Genomic DNA, 20,302 nt, shown 5'->3' with positions numbered 1-20,302 from the left:
GATGATACAAATTTAAAAAACAGACCAAGATGTCCCCCTATCAGTAAGTACATAAAACCAGTGAATAAACCCTGTTCAAAGTGTGAGTATTCAGTGTGAAATTTACGGATTCAGTTTTATAAAAAATCGTTCTATCTACAGATCCAATTTTCGGTTAATTAAATCCGAGTATTTTCGGGCCGGGATTAATTTTTCCAGATCGGGCTGTCGCAGATGAGGCCGTTTGATTCCCAGGTAACTAATTTAATTTGGTTAAATAGAGCCAGAGACGGTGAAAAGCGAGAAGGAAAATTCGTCGGTGTGCATGTCCCGTAATTGTTGTTCACCCAAACCGCACGCGTCCTCCCATAACACTGTTTTTGTTTTTCCAATTCCAGCCGACCAAAAAACACGAAAAATAAATAAAAGTAAATGGACGGTCCTGTAATTTATTCCAAGTTGCCTAACGAATTGTGTGCTGAAAAAAATTACGCTAATTTTATTTCTCTAGTCCGGGGCGAACGAGTTCACCCCTTTGTTTGCCCGGAAAACGAGCGCGTGCCGAACTAATCGCTAAATAAATTCGATTTTATTCGCTAGTTTTAATTACACGACAGGGAATTTTTATTTATCGTGGATTTGTGTGTGTTATCTGCTAATTTGTGAGCTTTCCGGATCCAACTTCGAGCTTTGAGCAACTGAAACAAAGCTCGCGTTTAAGACGCTACGCATGCGCTTCCTTGACTGGCAACTGGGGGTAAATTCCCCGTTTTTCAAGCGGTATTGTATTGGGCAGAGCAAAGTTTATCGACTGTGTAACAAAGAGAGACGTATGATAACAAAAACAGAAGATAATTCGTTCAAAATCACTTGATACCCTCGAGCTTTTCGCGAAGCTTGCGCAATACACACACTAGAACAAATTTAATTAGTTTTTTATATATTTTTTCGTTGTTAATTGGCGAGCTTTTTACTCCAGTCCTTGGCAACAAATAAATTAGCTGTAGAAGTAGACTCGAAGCAATTAAAACCGCTGGCTGGTCCTTGTCAGCGAAAAAAATCCACGCAAAAATATGTGCCACTTCTTGCGAATTCTTTTTACAACAGGAAAACATAAAGAAATTACTGTTTGCATCCCCTGTCGACGTCGAAAATTGAGGGATCGTCGGAATGAGCTTAACTATTCCGAAAAACGCGTCCCTTTTCTCCTTTGATAGTCGCCCTTAAACAGCCACGTCAAATTGAATAAAACATATTTTCTATCAATGACTGCGGCATCGGCGGCTTGCCAGTGACCGAGAGCCCCTGTGATGATTGGTGGTAAAATCCATACGGGACGGATCATAGAAACGACCTCGGGGGTGGCTCGAACAGGCAAAGAAATTCAAAATAGAGTACGGGGTGAAGTGAGACAGTAGAAGCTCAGTGGCGGCTCGATAGGTGAAGTACAATCTGTAAACTTTTACCTGATGTAACGGAAGAAAGGAACACGTCTTGCTTGTAATCGGTCGCATACACAGGGAGTTCCTGTGGGACCATTCCAAATTCGGAAGAAAAAAGCCATTTGGAAGAAAGTCTACTTAACTGTAAAACAAATATATAGGTAGAGGAAAGTGGGGAAATACCGCGCAATTAAGTAGAATACTAAAAACTAAAAATTAACTAACTTAAATGGATATATCATTTTGATATTGTGTTATACAGTCATTGGTAATTTTTAATTTAGTTTCGCCCAAACAGTTTTTTTTAGTTAATTTTTCTGTATTAGTGCAATCGCGCGGTATTACCTACCCCATGAGGTAAAATCGCGTAGAATGTGGTAGGTATATAGGTAGGTATATTTTCTTCAATAATGTAAAAAAGACACTTATTTGCAGCTGCTTTTATAGGCTTTGCCTATTTTTTTTCTCTTTCTCTTATTTTCTCCAAACTTTAAGTTTTGTTTTTTTTTTGTTTTCCTTTTATAGGTTCGTAACATATTCAAGCAATAATAATAAAATATTTAATGTTTTACTGTATTAACGACTGAGGAGTAAAACTGTGCATAACCTTATTGTGGCTTCCGCGGTATTACCAGAGTTGGGCATAATCAGATTACAATGCAATTACACATTAATCTGATTACATTGTAATCTGACTACTTTGTATTCAATTACAATGCAATTGTTATTACTTTCTTATTAACTAAAATCAGTTACATAACAATTTATTGAAAAGTAATCTAATAGTTGGGTACTATGGATACTATTAATAAAATTTAATGAAAGCTTTTACTATTGTTCTATCTTTTTCTTTCTAATAAAATCTAAATTGCGCTAACCTTTACTATCACAAGTAAAAGCATTTACTACATTTTATAAATACCACCCAGTTACTTTATTACAGATTATTTTGGAAAATCATACCCTGATAAGGTTCGGTTTACAGAAAGCAAAATTTAAATTTATTTTAATATTAAACTAATTCGAATTAAGTTGCCTATTTAAGAGCTGGTTTATAGGAAACTTCATTTTAATTCATTGTTAAAAGTTAAATGGACCAACCAAATGGCTTCAACTCGGTCATATGATCAGTTAATCACGCATTTAATAGCAGATTAAACTAATGAGGTTTCTATAAACCGGACCTTAATGTATTGATAAATGTCAAGTTAATCTCGAATTAAATTATAATTGCGATTAATGTGTTCTGTAAAACGGCCTTTAGGTTATTAAATGGGGTGTTAATAAAGTTCAAATTAAAATCCGTCATTTTTTAAATTATATCCTTGAAAATTAGAATCTAGGCTTTCGTCAAAAAATGAAGTAACATGTGTTTTATGATTTTTAAATTTAAATTTAAAAAACTATTAATTTTTAACTTATCATACCCATTGAATGAGATACACTTGTGTATTTATTCAATGGTAAACGTAGGAGTATTTGGGCTTAGGGTTAAAAATGAAAAGAACCGTGTTTTAGGATTTTTGGAAGTGAAACCCAAATACATACTATCACATAGATCTATTCGTAAGTCACATAGGTATACTCGTAAGTTCAAATACTGGGTGTTCTCGAAGTTGAGGCGTTTCATTTTACACGAGATACTATACCTCATTCTTAAGAGTTTTAGCCTAAATCGTCTTTAAAAAAATGTTTTCAATAACGGAGATAATTTTTAGGTTTTCTAAAATTTTGAGTCCGGTCCTATCTAACTGCCGTTTTTAGGTGAGCGTTTCAAAATAATCTTCCTCATTATTGTGGATACCAGATTTTCAGTAATGTTACTTTTATTATTATTTTTTCATATTCTAAGTACTTTCTGAATACCGCAGCTGCATTCTGATAGCATTGCCTATATACAACTGCATAAAATCTGTAAGATTGTTATTATTGTTATAGTGAGTCTCTCCGACTAATTAGTTGAAAATTGTAACAGTTTTTGTTGATTACGCAAACAGTCCTTTGATTTTTTTGATCTGAACAGGGTCGGTTTCAAAAATGAAAAAAAAAAGAAGTTACTGTATCTTTGTTGTCATTATCATTTTACTAAAGTTTAAAACACCAGTTTAAAAGTATTACCATGGTATTACTTTTGGTTAGTATTTTTGTAAACATATAAAAGTAGGTGTACTTGTACAGAGTTGCCATTTTTCGTTTTTGATTTCAGCCAAATGAAGCGTTTTGTGATTTTTTTTTTTCGAAAATAGTGCTCTATCTAGCTGCTCTTGCTCCCCGATTCGATATTGCATTTTATTAGGAGTGGAATTTCCAAAAAGCCCATGATATGCGTATTTCATTTTTAACCGAAAATGTAATAAGATGACATTATAATTACATTAATTTGTAATTCGTTACACACTCAACGATTAAACTGGGTAATTATGAACGAACATTCTTTGTGTAATCTGTTACAAAGTAATTGAATTACAAATTACATGGATTACATTTCCCAATACTGGGTAATACCCCTTAGTTGTACATTATTATTCAATCGTTTACTTTATAAAAAATTAATTAATTAAAAATAATAAAATAATAAACAAATAAAAGAAAAATAATAAATGAAAAATAAAAAAAGCTTCGCTGAATATAGTCTACTTTTTTACAGTGTTTTACGCGTTTCAATCACAAAAAGGTCATACTCAGGTGAGAATATAAACTGTCAGTTATATTCTCACCTGAGGATGACCACTTTGTGGTTGAAACGCGTTGTGTTTTAAATAAACGTTTGGTATGTTGGTTTTTTATACATTGTTTTAGTTAATTTCTGCACCAAGAAAACCCAACATAAAGTAAAACTATGATTCCTATTTAAAAAAAATACAACTAAACGAATTATTAAAAAAACCTAATAACATTATGAAATTATCTGTAAAAGAAGAGCCTTATAACGTCTGTGTTTCAAATATGTACCTCTTATACTAAGGAAGATATGAATTTTTTAAGATTTTGCTAAAATGACAACTTTTGTTTATAAGTCGAAAACAAAAGACAAAATTATTTTCTCAAAAACGGACCTTAAAATGTGTTACCCAGTTTTGCTCCTTTTTTTGTGTAAACGAGCCGGTCAGGTCAGGTCAGGTCAGTGTTTAATGTTTAATGTGTTAGTTTGTAATCATAGCGATAATGTTGATTGTTGTTTTAAATTGTTCAAATTGTCGGTTTCTATCATAACAAAAATAGTTCGGTATTTTTGTTTTTGTACCCATAGGTGGGTACACGTTTCAATATGTTATCTTTTCCAAATTTTAAGTAAATTATCGGGGTATTTGTTGAAAAATCACACATAAAAATGTTTTATTTGTTGAGCTCTGTTACCTGTTGAAATTAACACACGTATTTCTAATACACCCTGTATATGCCCCTTTCACTGAAAAAAATAAAACCAAAACAAATTTATTTTTTAAAAAAGGAGTCTTATAATTGGCATCTTCACCCTAGGGTTTGGAGACATTGAAACTGCGAAAAACAAACTTGCTTTGTGAATTTCGATTCCAAATCTCTTTATTTTCTTCATAATTGTTTACAAACTCAGGGCTAATTTACAATAGGGATTGGCGCTGCTGAGGCTTAAGGCCTTTTCAGCAATTCTTTGTGAATTGTGTCTTAGCCCTTCACCTAGTTTAGAGCTCACGAGCCGCCACTGCTCCGAGGGTAGTTGCTGGCGAGGAAGGGATGCAAGCAAAACGCGCCGCCGCGTCTGCGACCTACGTTCGAAAATCCTTCGTGTTCCAGCGGTGCCCGTCCGAAGAGAAGGGAGAAGCGGCTGCTCTCTCAGCCGGACCAGATAAGTTATTTCGTTCCCGGGCCTCAAAGGCTAACACACTCGCCGCGCCGTCAAATGCTCGACTTTCCAGCGTTTTTGCAATAATATCGCGGGTGATCGGTGCCGGAACTGTGAAAGCTCGCTCGAGCGCTTTGTCCTGGACTTCGAGCCTGGGTCTCGACGCAGAGGCCCATGCTAGCGCGGTCAATGTGATTGTTTTGCACGATGACTTAGTTCCGAGCTTTATGGGAGTAATAAATAATCTATAGGTAAGTTGTAGACACACACTCTCAATGCTTTTATTACACTTAGCACGTTGCCGTTGTTGATGAGCAAACAACACGTGTACTTCTTCTGTTTTCTGTCATTAGGACGAACGTAAAAACTGGTTAACATCCACTCAGCTCGACAAATAAAATTAAATCAACTGATTTTCATATTTGAGGACCGAGCTTTTTTACCCCCTGATCGCCAATTTTTCTTTTTCGCTTCCTTTCTACCGCCTGAGATAAACAGCTACATCATCCTATCGCAATCAAAATATCGACAGCACAGATTTCCTTTCAACCTCACGTCCACCACGATAACACCCATTACCCCAAAACTCCCTTCGTAAAATATTGATAGCAGGGTAATTACACCGACCAACAAATTTTAAGAATATCGCTTTTCTTGCCTGTGTTTGAGCATTTTTTAATACTTTCCCGCTCAGAAAAAAGATTAAAGTGAGCCCTTTCTATTCATAATTCAAATTTAAAACCTGTACGTTTCAATAGGTTTTATTTTTTCGTATAATCACCTTTCATGTTATGTATTATGTATTACTGAAGTTTTATTTGTCCTGAATCTCTGAGGAAAATCATAGCACGTAATTCACACTTTCGAGTATTAGGAGCCAAAATTATACTGGGGTGTAATGACTTAGACTAGTTTTTAAGTTGAGATATGGAAGGTATACCTACTGCATATTCTAAACAAAAGGTTTATAGGGTTGTCAACTGGTTATAATAAGCACTAGACCAGATTTTGAGGTGGTTGAAAAGTTTATTTTGGTGCAAAAAAAAGATCAGGTAATAAAATATTTTTTTAGTCACAATCATTAATGTAATTTGCCGATTACTAACCTTTTAAAGCTTGGGAAACATGTCATTAAATCCTACGGTCATTAATAATGTTTCATCCCTTGGGGCTATAATTACTCAAATTAAGATTGCAAAAATACTGCAAATTTTTTCAATCAAATTATTAAGGAACTCATTGTTATAATATTTTGCCTAATGAGTTATTTCAATGAGTGAAATTAATTTAATGCACGGTAATATTCAAATTCCTACATAATTTCACCGTCCGGTGCGTTCGTAAGCTCAGAATGGATCAAACATATTCTTAACGTAAACAACAAGACATGATCGTTTGCTGACGTGTTAACTTTCGACTGACAAGTCGATTGATTATAATTTTATTTTATTCAAATATTGGATTAAAGACTAAATATCTGTGCTAAGTAATGTGTTTGCGAATAAAATAGGATACAAGTTTCGCTTGTAAATATACTAGTGTTGTAGTAGGAAAAATAAAAACATTTCCTTTGTTGTAAAAAATACATATTGTACAAAATAAAAAATTCATTCAATTAACATTTTTAGTTAGATTTTTAGCTTCCACAACTTCTGTGGTATTTTTTAGAAACATTTTTTTCACTTTATTCATCCTTCAATAATAATTTCAACAGATGACAAGCTTACTTTTTCTTATTTTGATATGCTATACAGGGTGATTAAATACCGTACAATCTCTCGGGTGCGGATAAAGGACATCAGACACAAGGTATATGCAGCTCTTCAAAGTTGCAATTCTAAATTAATTTTTTGGTTTTTCAGATCATATTTTTTTTGATTTTAGTTAGAGGAAACGGCAGCAGTTGCAACATTTAACAAATACCTGTTGAAAAAATCAACAATTAATGTCTTATGATGTGGAAAACAATTGAAAAACTTGTAAATTCGACAATAAATTAAATTAAACAAAAGAGCAACAATAGATACCGTTGTTGAGAAAAGCAAATTAAAAATATATAAAAAATAAAATTTGACTTCATTTTTGTGCTTAACTGAACGTCTTTTATCACAATACGAGAGTTCAGCACTTTTGAGTCATTCTGTATATTTAGTTAAATTGGTATTGATGAGGAAGATAGATTTTGTTCGACGTATAATTTATGGGCAAGCTGTAGTCGAAAAGAAGGTTTATTATTTTTGAAAACGTTATCTGAACTGCATCAGGTTCAGCAATTTGAAAAGGATTTTTTATTAATGTTTTTGGACAACAGATAAAAAATGGTACTGTTTTAAACACATTAAAGATTACAAGAATAAAATTATATAACACTAAGGTGATTCCGGGTAATTCCAAAAAGTACAATTGAAGTATAGATTTATTTAATAAACCATCTGCATTAAGTGTAGTATCATCAAAAGGTAAATGAAAAAATAATTTTATTTTTATTTTATTTATTTTATGGTTATTACACGTTAGGTTTTCACTAGTAGTATCTCCCGGTATTTCAGGTGTTTCAGTAAAAATTGGGTTAAATTGTTTTTATAAAATGGTGCTTGAAAAACTTGATGCTAGGAAAAAAATAAGAGGGATATACACAAACGGCTTTTTTTTAATGGCAGGTACCAAAAACAGCCAAAGATGCACTTTGAGGACTTAAATGCAGTGCTAATAAAATTAAAAGGGGTTCCAAATTCACATTCAACACTCCAAAAAATACAAGCTACATCAGTTTTTAAAAGAGGATTTTGGTGTTGGACAGTGTTATTATTATCATTTATCAGTCCTGAGTTTAAAGATTACTTAATTCAGTAATCCCCTCTTACACCCAGTATTTCAGTGCCTGGTTAATAAGATCTATGGTAACTAACCACTGGTTAATTTTATCCAAGATTTTAACTTTAAATGCGTCTTTTAGTGCTTCAGCAGAGTCTGGGTTAAATTGGAAGCTTTTTGGCAACACCGCGCGCTAGGATTTTAAATGCGCATGCGTTGTTGACGTTGAAAAGTAGGAATCTCTTTTTGATTTCGTGATGATTTTTTTATTTTTCTTTAAAATGTAATAAGCATCCACATCCTCATGTCTCGTATAAAATAATTACAATACAGCCAAAATGTAGGCAAAAACAAGTCACAGAAAATAATAAAATTGCTTAATCTATCTGAAAAAAATTAGTTTAGAAAAACAAAGACACTGCACATGAGTATGTCTCACCATGAATAAAAGTTGCTAACCCGACCGACACATTTCCTTCGGTAAAGATTTTAACCTCGGTTAAATAATAACCAAGCGCTGAAATACGCCAAACCAGGAAATAAATTGGTAATTAGAATATTTTTATGGTTAAGCCGTCAACTGAAATACCGGGCGTAGAGACAGGACGTATTCGTACCTTTTAGATCCACTATAATAAAAACTAATACTTTAATTTAAACATAATATATAACGTCTTACAGATCCTTTTTTTTTTAATTGAAAAACTGCTTTATTCATTTATTAATTAAAAAGATCTGTAAGTTGTTATTTGATTGAAATAACAGAAACTATTAAACTGATCCAATAACCAATAAAAATTGTTATCGATAATCATTATTTGAACCGATTTTATTACTTAGACATTTTGACTCATAATTGTCGAAATTTTTTTTCGTCACGAAACTCGAACGATAATGGTCCAGTTGTTGTCATTCATTAGAGAAACATGTTACAAATGACAAGGAAAAAACGAGCCACAACTTCACGGTTTGAAATAGTCAAACATGTGGCATGTGCTCCTACTTAAAACTGTTGATATAATTAAACAGCGCCAGAAGCGGGGTTCACTTTTCATAATTAAAACGGCGTCTTCTGCGCTAATTACAAACTGAGATTAATTGCAACGAAAGGTGTTTGCAGCGAAGCTTCCATGTTTTTGTTCCTTGAAACCGTCGCAATTATTCTGTGGTCACTCACATAAAATCGTGTCAAGCTGTAAAAAATAATCGTAAATTTTAATTAAATCACGAGGCACTCGGATGCTCCAAAATTAGGCATCATTTAATTTTCGATAAAATTTCCATTTAAATTAAACATAAATTTCCATATGGAAGCGCACGGAACATTTTTAAGTGAAATATGGTCCAGGAAAGAGGGTTGGATACTTCCAACCGCGTCTCAATTTTCAATTATGTGTTGTAAATTATATCATGATCTTTCAAAGACAACCAAGGGAGCCTTCCTCGAATAGCTATGTTGGTAACAATGAACAATAAAGTACGGAAACATTCCGTTAGCAACGCCGCAGTTTAACACACACAATGGAAATTATTGTGGACTGAAGCCAAAAATTTGATGGCGTAAAATGCAGCCTTTTAATACGGTACATCTGATTCCGCAATGTTTTCTTAGCGCCGTGACGTAAGTGATTTTATTTCGTTGTGTTTTCAAAAAACTTGGAACGCTGCAGTAAACACGACACTGCAACAACATTCCTCAGTTTGTGGTTGTGGTAATTAACAAAATTTTTGGTCAACACAACCGAAAAATGTCATTTTACCATCGTTTAACCAAGACCTGGTTTAATATTAACGAACTGGGAATTGGTCGGAGCTGAACACTTTAAAACGCCTGGTCGAAACTTGCTCTGGCAAAATTATGGCATAAAATTGACTTTTTAAGAGAACGGGTTGTATATTGCAACGTTGAGACTTGAGCTTCCCCTTGAACATGTTCAAACGATAAGTCATCATTTAGCGTGAAATAAAAAATCTGATTTAAAACCCCATCCAATACAAAAGTGTTCAGCTTCAAAAGTATAGAAATAAATATATCCGAGCGCCTTTACCTGGTGACGATTTTCTATCCGCACAGAATTATCCCATTCCTTGCGATATCTTCCAAGATAAATCGATAAGTGTGTTTCTATAAATTGTTGTTTGGTTAAATTGGTTTCAACAAAGTTTTACACTGTCGTATGATTTTACAGTGTCCAAGGGGACGACAGAAATGCTAATTGTGGCTTTGTGTGATTTTAGCATCACCAATTTATTCTGTTTGTAATCAGCAAATAATTAGATTTGCTCTCAGAATTAATTCTGTTTCCAAATATTATTGACTTAATAATCATCTACAAATTGAAGATCACTAGAGTTGATGTGTTAAAAAGTACGGTCGAACTTCGATAACCCGAATAGACAGTTGTCGGTTCAATAGTTAGAGTTATAGAAAATTCGTGTTATCAAAATAAATGAAAAAAAAAGCAACTCAAAAATATGAATGAATTCTAAGAAAAATAATGCCTAAATGTTGTTTTATGCAAAAATACATTAAAAAAATTAACACTAGAATGTGAGGGAAAAGGTTTAAGGTGTAAAAAAATTAACTTATTAAAGTTTGACTATTCGAGTTATCGGTTTTTGTGCTACAGAATTTACAATCATCCGAGTTTTCAAAAAATTAAATGAAGTTCGTAAATTAATTACATTGGGATATCCGATTTGTTCTCACATAGTTGTCACTCATCAGTGTATCACATCCTTATTTTTAAAAATGTATTTTGAGATTCTCATAATTGTATTTTTAAAATACGTCAGGCAACGGGACGCGTAGAGTTTATTGAACATTTTCTTATTTTTAACATTAAAAAAAAACTTTCACAACCTTGATCTGGAAAAATTTTGACTTTTCATAAGTTTTTGAAACAAAGGAGCTTTGTTGTTCAATTGTTAAGAAAATTCTTCAGGTTTTAGGTTTTCAAAATAGTAGGTATACAGCCTGTTTCGTCTAAACCCCACATTAGAATTCCCTACCTATCTGTTATAATTTTCATGTTATGTTGTTTTTTTTTGACACGACACTAGAGAAAATTTCATACTAACCACACCTATTTTTGCATCGCTTGCCATAAAAACAAACAACAAACTCTGTTCAAAATTGTGTTATCTGTCCTGTGAAAACTAAATAAATACATTGAATTTTGGTTTCAAAAACTTTAACAAGTAGTATAACTAAAAAAAAACTATTAAACATAAGTATAGGGAATGCTAATACAGATCGATGCAGAATAAAATTCTCTACGACTTAATGAAATAAAACTTGTGGCATTTCATTTGAAAACATTGAATTATGGGAGCTTGAAGTTCTGAAAACTTAATTTTAAACATTTGGGGTTTGTTATTTTTTTTAGAATTTTGAAAACACCAAAGGAAAGATCTAGGCCTCGTCTTTCAAATGAGCTGAAAAATATTTCCAACTTTTTAAAAATTGCAGAATTACCAATTTTGAACAAGAAGGTGCAAATAAAAAAAAATTAAAAACCCTTAATATTTCGTCAACAGCTAAATTTAACTATAGAGAGAGCTTATGAAAACTTCTTTAAAATAACTATAGAAATCCAAAAACGCATTAAAAAATATAACTTTCCATTTAAAATATGGAAGTTGATAGCGACTTCTGGTATAACCGAAAGTGATACAATTTTGAAAATATTTTCATTGAAAGAGGTTGTGGTTGTATACAAATTTTTCGATGACTGTCATTATTAGAACTCCCTTTACTTCTAATGTGGGGTTTAGACGGAACACCTGTATGCTTAAACTGACCAGACTTAACTTGACCTGACCAGACTTTTCATAAGTTTTTTAAATTTAAGAGCTTTGTTTAATTGTTAAGACTTTAGAATAGAATGTTCAAACTTTCATTTAAAAATTGAATTTGTTTATATAAATAATGCGACGATAGTTCCTTATAATTTTTGAGGTATAATTCTTGGAATAAATGATAATTAAAAATTTTATTAGATGAATAGTAAATAAATCTCCCAAAAATCGCTACTAAAGGGTCCACGATTACAAAACTTCTTATAAAGTTTTCTGTTTCTTATAATGTTAATTTTGAGAGAACCAGACGATAACGATGAAATTTTTTTAGAGAAATATGGTTTATGTTAAATAAAGAATAAATGAAAAACAAAATTAAAAAGTTTATACAACAACTTCAACGTAAAAAAACATCGTGGTTGTGATTAGTAAAACATCTACTTTCTTGAGGACATAGTAATTGTCTGAATATAAAACAATAATTTTACAGATGTAAGCCTCCTTAAGGTAATTTTTATTGTAGATATTTCTTAAAATAATTACCACACAGAAATCAGCCTCTGTTATTAAATCTTTTTTTTTTCAAGCAATTTTTTTTACAATTCTTTGTGGCGAATATTATATAAGTTAAAATAATAATATTAGCATGATTTCCAGCGTATTTTAAAACAAATGATGTTTTCAGCTGCTAGCCTTTAAATTACATTTACTTCAATTTTTAATTTGTACCTGTTTATAATTATTATTTTTAAGGTTAATGCAATTTTTCGCTCAAACCAACATTTAAGCATCAGTTGTTCTCAAATAACACAGGAAATATTTTAATACTTATTGTTTTACACCTACCAAATTTTAGTTAATTGTAATTAAGGAAATGTAGAAAAATTTTGAAGAAATTTAGAGGCATAGGGTAGAAGTATTTGAAATCGAAAGCTGTGCTATTATTAGTTTTTGAGATACTCGTATACTATAAAAATATACGTTTAGCAGACATAAATTGGACATGAATCGTAAATATGGTGTTAACTATTATGGTTAGCTTTGGGATTGATTTTAATAATCTGAGAATTTTATTAGATAACAAATGTTTATTTTGGGAAAATCATTCATTAAATGCTTTTCACATCACAGCCAACAAGACAATTCGTATTGACAATCGAGTGCCATTTGTTTAGGTTATTTTGGTATTATGATAATTAAAGCTAATGGCATTGTATGCACGATTTATATTCATGACCAATGAATCATTACAAAATTTATTTACATTAAAAATGACATGAACCGAATCACTACAGGATACACATTTTCTGAATAAGGAAGTAAATTTCGGTGTTATTACAGTTATTAGAATCCAATCTTTTTGTGTGTAAAGGTGTGTAACTAAAGTTAGTACCAGATAAAATGGACGATGACATAAAACTTTTATGGCAGATCGTAACAGATAGTAATTATTAATAAATCAATCATGTCCCTAATAAGTATTTATGAATAGTCTGTGATAAATGTGGTTCGTTATGGCCGTTTGTTGAAGCAGGATTTTATTCTGGTGCAGTAGTTGAAAATTTCCCTTAATCATACAATTCGAGGAAATGATATCAGTGGGTTTAAGAAACCAATTTAAACGTTTATGCCCTCCGGAAGCGGTTTTATTGCAGTTTCTGTGCACAATTTATTTCGCGTTTGATGTGAGCAAAGACGCTACATGTCGAATGTCTGCGGTCTGTGACGGATTGATTCAAAAGTGTGTACTTACGGATATTATGGGATAAATAATGCAGTGAACCGCAACATCCGCAAGACGTATTTCCGTATTATAAGCTCTAAAAAATGAACGAAATAGGAAAAAAGCGGCGAGTAACAAACGAAGGTTGTCAGAACGCCAGCAGCTGCCAAAAAGGTTCTCCTGTAAATCGTTTCGACAAGACCACGAGACATTTGCATTCACTTAAGTGAATTAAAAGATTACTCCGCCGAGATATATGGCCGTGGAGATTTTTTGAGTCAGCCGTTTAAACCCTTTAACGTGCTGCGATAATAACCTGTTTATATCGCATTTAATTCGTCGAATGCGACGACGTCGTTATCAATTTATGGTCGGTGACACCGTCGCGCAACAATGAAGAGAATGTTAACGACACGCCAAAAATCTGGCTTGACGATGACAAAAGGAAAAATTAAAAAACACACAAAGTGTCGTTAGTTATCTGTCACGGTGAAAGATATGTTTACGGAGAGTTGGCCGCAGGAGGATGGAAAAGACGAGGGCGCCGAGCGCTTCTAAAATTACCGACGAAGGAATGCAAACACAATCGTAAATACGGAAATTAGGATGTTTATAATGACGATTTACTTAACAGTGGCCGGCCAGAATTAATATGGGGTATTTAACAGCACCAGAGCAAATCCCAATTATTGGAAAAATGTTTTAGAAGAAATTAACTTATTTCCAGGGATGTTATTTAGTCATAGAACATTTGTTTAATTTAAACACCATTTAAACAAATCAAGGTTGAAGTCTTAGCAAAATTCCATCTTTTAATAAATTGTGTATGACTTTTTTTGGTTCGAATTTATTTAATAAATTTCTCACAATTATGAATTCTTATTTTGACTTTTCCGACAATCAACAAATCATTGAAAAACTGAGGAAACTCAAAAATCACGAAATACGAGTATCAGCAACTTCTACCCGTAATGAAATAACAGTTTTCCAATACAAACCAAAAAAATCTCAGTCTGATCAAAGTCGGAAAATATGAGCGTAAAATTTTCTACATTTTGGTTCAGTTTCATTTAAAATTTTGATACCTAGGAATTTTAGATTTTAGCAATGAGTTTTCTTCAGATTTTGCTTTTTTTTGGTTCAGCTTTGTTTAAGTTTTTCAGTATTTTGAGTATTTTAAGTTTTTTTGTTTACAGCCATTTTAACGGACGGGACACATTGCACAAAATTTTATATTTTATTTTCAGTTTGTATGAACAGGGTCATTAGAAGTGAACTGTTCTTTATAGGAACTTAGTACTAGTCAAACAGTTTGCAACCTCCAATTAGAGCCACGTTTATAAAATTTGATACGAGCAGCAAAAAATACAAATTGATAACGGACGGGACACAGAAAAGGTGTCACATTTTTATTGTTGAACAATCAGTGCCTTTTGAATAAGCAGAATTTTATAATAATTAATTTATAACGAATTTGTGATGAATAATTCCCACAATTATTTTTTGACTAAAACGTCGAACTTGAAACTTTTAAAACTACGAAACCGAAAAACAAGGCAATGTGTAACGACTTCTGATTAATTTACTTTTTGTTTACACTTAACGGACGGGACAAACGAATGGGACAAAAATCTTTTGGGGGAAATTATCTCAAATTAACAAAATTGATTCTGACATGCTTTAATTATGTATTAAAGAGATAACAATATCAACATTAGACAGTGGAAATTAAATTCTTAGGCCTTGTTTAACGACGTAAGTAATAAGAACTGCATTTATATTTTTACAATAACGGACAGGTCCACAAAAGTTAGGAAGACAAAAAATAATATTACGAATCAATTTACTTACCTATTTCCATTTTCTAAACTACTAGAGACTAGAAAAACACTTTTATGTTTACCTTGTATACAACCCTACAAGGCAATGTATGTAAGTTCTACTTCAATTTAAATGATTCTCTTCCCCCATTTTATTTTTGAAAGAAACTTTACATTACTTAAATTATTTCGAAAATTTGGGTGTTCTATACAGATTGCAAAAAACGAAACTCAAATTCAGGGACAAGAAAAAGATTTGTTTTTGACTTAATTATCTATTGAACACTTGAATCTTGTCTTGATGTCAAGATATTTGTTCATTTTTATAAGTCCTGGAAGGTACTCCCTTCTCTATCACGTTCGATATTTTTTTTCTGCATTCATTCGTCGTCTACCTACTGGTGCTGTTAGTGTATTTTTTAGTTAATAACATTTTAAAACATTTTGGAAAATCCAACTGTATTGCAATAATTATTGTCGGTATAAAATGGTAACAATTGCGAAAAACTTTTGTTATAAAACTAATGCAGAAATGGAAGATTTACTTTCGAGATGGTACACATAGAAGTTGACTGAAAATAATAACGATAAAGAACATGAATACAATTTAAATCTAAGAGCTTTGATTAAGAACAATTGAGCTGATGATGGGAGTATTAAGAAAAAAGAAATTGACGACTAGATACTATGTGAGTGAAGCGGACGAAAATAAAAAAAAAACTAAATTTTATTTGCAAAATTAAAGTTAATTGTGATTAATTATTAAATTTAATTTATGTGAAATGGCTTTTTTACTGCTAAACGATATGATTAAAACTACAACTCACAAACTCCAGTGTCAATATTGTCATTGTTTCTTGACTTGACTTGAAATCATTAACTCAGTTGTTGTCTTGGTCTTGTCTTGATTCTTGACAACACCAATTTGATTTTTGTGACATACTTATAATAATGTTGTGTCTTTGTAAAAGATTATCCATGCTGAAAGCATTGCAATGGCTCTCCCTTGAGCGGACAAAAACCCACATTTTACATCTGAGGACAAATATTCTCTTGTGAGGACACAGTATTGTGTTGCATATCGAAGAAGTTTTTCGACTTGTGTTCGTATTTTTTCATGTATGACTACAATTTTTTCACTTGCTATTGCCCAATTTAGCATAATTAGGCTAATAATTAGGAGATTTTCTAAATTATCGAAAATACAAAATGTGGAGCTTAATTTTGCAATACGCGGCGTTTTGGAAATGAACACAAAGAGGTTTGCTTTAACTTTTAAATAAAAAATTGAGGTACCTTACAATAAAAAGATCTAAAGTGTCATAAATGTGTCGAAAAATGCAAGTTTCTGATACTTTGAAAAATGAAAACACCTGATGGAAAACATTCCATCATATACTTAATGAAGTACGTTTTTTGGTGATTATTTTTAAATTTACGGCGCTGACTAATCGTCACCAACTAATCTTCGGTTGATTTAAAGAAACTGAGTCAAAATTAACAAAGGCGGTCGCAAAAAAACATTTCCTGCCATAAAAAAAATATAAAAATGGTGAACTACCACCGATTTTCATTTCCTCAAATGTCATGGACTATTAGCTATATTAACTTTGGAATATTTGCACCCCGGAAATTACTTATCTACTGATTTAAATTTGCAATTTTCTCTCGAGAGGAATAGTTCTTTGAACAGACATAACATATTTTGATGCCCCGCTAAGAGAGATTCCACTGTAATTTCTTGCTTGTTAATAAAGTTTCTGTAGTTGTTTTCCAATCCTAGAATTAAATTATTTTCTAGAAGTTTTTTTAAATAAATTAATTTAAATTGTAGATAAAATTTGAAAATTTATTATTATTTATTAATGATTTCAGTTACCGTTCCATAGGCGTCAAGACTTTAACATCAAACATGTTTTTTAACCTAACCGAAATCTATTACACACTATTCGACATACCTCAAAAAACACCAATTAATTTAATTATTCCCTATGACTTAAATCGATAGAAAAACACATTCATTGCCTACTCAAATGTTATTTTTTACGCATATGCAATTATTGTGGCTTTTTCTAGAAAACATTGGAGAAAATTTACTGGAAACAAAACATTTTCATAAAAGTAAAATGTTTGTTGGTTTCTTTTAGTATTGTATTTTAGTATTTAAGGTTTGTTTTTAGTCTTTTCTAAACCTTCTACTTACTACTGTTGTATAAATAGAAAGAAATTACGAATTGTCTGGATGAAATATATCACCAAATATTTGATTCAAACATTGTACTGCAGGAAATTGAGGCTGCGGTAATGTAATTAAATCAGACCTTGTGAAAATATTATTTTTAATTATATTTTAATTCTGTAAATTTTAGAAATACGGCCGGTGAGAGCATCAGGCAGTGGATTAAAAAATAATTCATATGGTTTAGTGTAGGTTTTTGGTGCTGTTTTAATAATTGTTCTTGTTTGCGTCTGTGGAAGCGGTGCGTGATGGAATCGCAAAATTACTTTCGCAAATGGTCGTTTTCGTTGTCGATGCGTCCTATAAATCATGGAAAAAGAGGACGAGAAAAAAATTATGAGTAATATTGTGTCTAAGTTCGACGCTGCGCGAGATGTGTGTAAATATGTTTTACGAGTTACTTTTTTCTGGAGCGAGGTGAGGCCGTCAGCTACCCCTGACGAAAGACCGGGAGGCATAATCCACAGGAGACAAAGCGGTTCTTATCTGTGTTGTCTATCGGTTCGGACGGATATCCTCCAGTGGAGTCAATCCGCATCCCAAACAGGCAAGATAAGTGTGGCCGGTCTTGCGTCTCGAATATTTAATGGCTGGGAATTTTATACACTTTTAATTAGACCAAAAATAACTTATAACAATTCCAAAAATTGGTGAAACTTGTGACAATTTAAATTAGGTACTACATATAGAAATTCATCGACGTCTCTGAAGTGCTGTTCAGGTCCGTCCTAGGATATTTGGCGCCCAGTTCACGGTTCTTTATAAAAACTTATAAAATTTTAGTGGAAATAAAATAGCCCAGACATTTGTCTTTAAATCAAAATGTTAAGCTTACACTTTTGATGTAAGTTACTTTGAAGTATAGTATAAAAACGTTTAGTTAAAGAATTTTTTGTTTCAACCCTTGAGAAGTGGTTGACAAAACGTGAAATAAAGTGTTTTCTAAAGATTATCTAAAATAGGTATGAGCTAGAATTTTTTTTTAAATAATTAGCCCAGTCAAATTAGACAAAAATAAGACGATCGGTGGTAAAAATTTCTAGAGAGTTGGATTTTTTTTAAAAGCTTTCTTTACACTTGGTTAGACATATATCAAAAGTCCTCGAAGGTTGGGTACGAGCTCGAGGGAGACGGGGCTAAAGCTGTCTTTTTTGTTTTTTTTTGCTTATATCTCGGAAACGGTCACCTTTATCAATTTTTATCTTCTTACTAAAATTAAAGTTGATAAAATTTCCTACAAAATGGTTGTAGCCTTATTGTTGTAGGACTAACCGTAAGCGAGCTACTAGCTTTTGAAGTTTGGTGTCTACATGAAACTGTATAACTAAACATTAGTATATCATAAGTGTTTATATGGAAATAGTGTGTATAAAGCGTCTCCCACCTAAGCTAAGATTGGGATATAAGGGAGAAAAATACTTTCTTCTCTCGGGCTCTCCAGTTGAAGACCACAATTCAACATCAGAAGATGACTCAGATGATATAATAGAATGAAATGTTGAACTCAATGCATACAGTTTATTATAAGATTTATTCAAAACTTCTATATTAAATCATTTATTTATTAATATTTTACGGAACAAGACTGTAATTCAGTTTTCAATGTTTGAGACGAACACGAAAATGCAGCATCTAAAGACGACTCTGAAGACTTCTGGGACCCTCATGTCTCCTCCTTTAACCTCTAATGAAGTGTTGGACGCAATAAATTCAGTTTATTGTCAGTTTTTCAAATTATAAGACATTTTGTTTTACAGCACATTTTTTTAAATAATTATTTGTTTCTAGTCCTAAAACTCGCTTATGGTTAGTCCTACAAGAAAAATGCATATAACCATTTTGTAGCAAATTTTACCAGCTTTAATTTTGGTAAAAAAAGAAAAATTGACAGGAGTAACAGTTTCCGAGATATAAGCAAATAACCAAAAAAAGACTGCTTTAACCCCCTCCCTTTTCTCGAGCTCGCCCTCTACCTTTGGGTTTTGATATATGTCTACTCAAGTGTTAAGGAAGCTTTAAAAAATCCAACTCTCAAGGGATTTTTTCCACCGATTTGTCTAATTTGACTGGGCTAAATCTTACAAGAAAATGTAATTTTTTCGATTAACCCAAGATTTATCTTTATAAGAACTCAGCCTTATGTAACTACGTAAAAATCTGGATTCATTGAGGAATCTTTTTGCAAAAAAATAAAGTTCCTAGCTTTACCTAGAAGGAAGATACAAGAATGTAAACGCATGATCTCCAGTTTTTCGTTTTTGTAAATTTTTCGCTAAAACGTCTTTTTCATAATGAAGGCACTTGCAAATACATTGGATTTGAACTCAAAAAAAATCTTTACATAACAATAAAGTGTTTACGACGTTTTTTTTTATTTGTACAATTCATCATATCTTAATATTTAGCCACCCTAACATTTAATTTGAATAATATCAAAAAAAGTCAAGAAATTTTTTAAACACGTTTATCCATGTTTTACAATTTTTATTTAAAATTTGTTATTTCATCGTCACGGATAAAATATAAAATCGTATTATGTACACAGTTTGGTTGATGGATCATGGTTTCATGGTAAAACGAAATTGTATCGTCTAGAAAAATAAAGTTCACGAACCTTGTTGTTTTTCTGTTTTTCACGGTTTTTTCATTGTTTAGTATTTT

At 32.1% G+C, this 20,302-nt stretch overlaps 1 protein-coding gene across 2 annotated transcripts in view; it reads left to right on the top strand.

Annotated features, from left to right (window-relative positions):
- The first annotated feature begins 5,188 nt into the window (after window positions 1–5,188).
- Window positions 5,189–20,302, top strand: part of LOC655640 (uncharacterized) — a 145,874-nt gene continuing 130,760 nt past the window's right edge. For both annotated transcript variants that reach the window (XM_008201460.3, XM_015983760.2), the window contains exon 1: window positions 5,189–5,495. The gene's annotated coding sequence lies outside the window, so the exon portion shown is untranslated. The remainder of the gene's footprint in view (window positions 5,496–20,302) is intronic.

Source organism: Tribolium castaneum, chromosome 2, assembly GCF_031307605.1.
Source record: "Tribolium castaneum strain GA2 chromosome 2, icTriCast1.1, whole genome shotgun sequence".
NCBI lineage: Eukaryota > Metazoa > Arthropoda > Insecta > Coleoptera > Tenebrionidae > Tribolium > Tribolium castaneum.
This window is presented reverse-complemented; position numbering and strand designations above follow the sequence as displayed.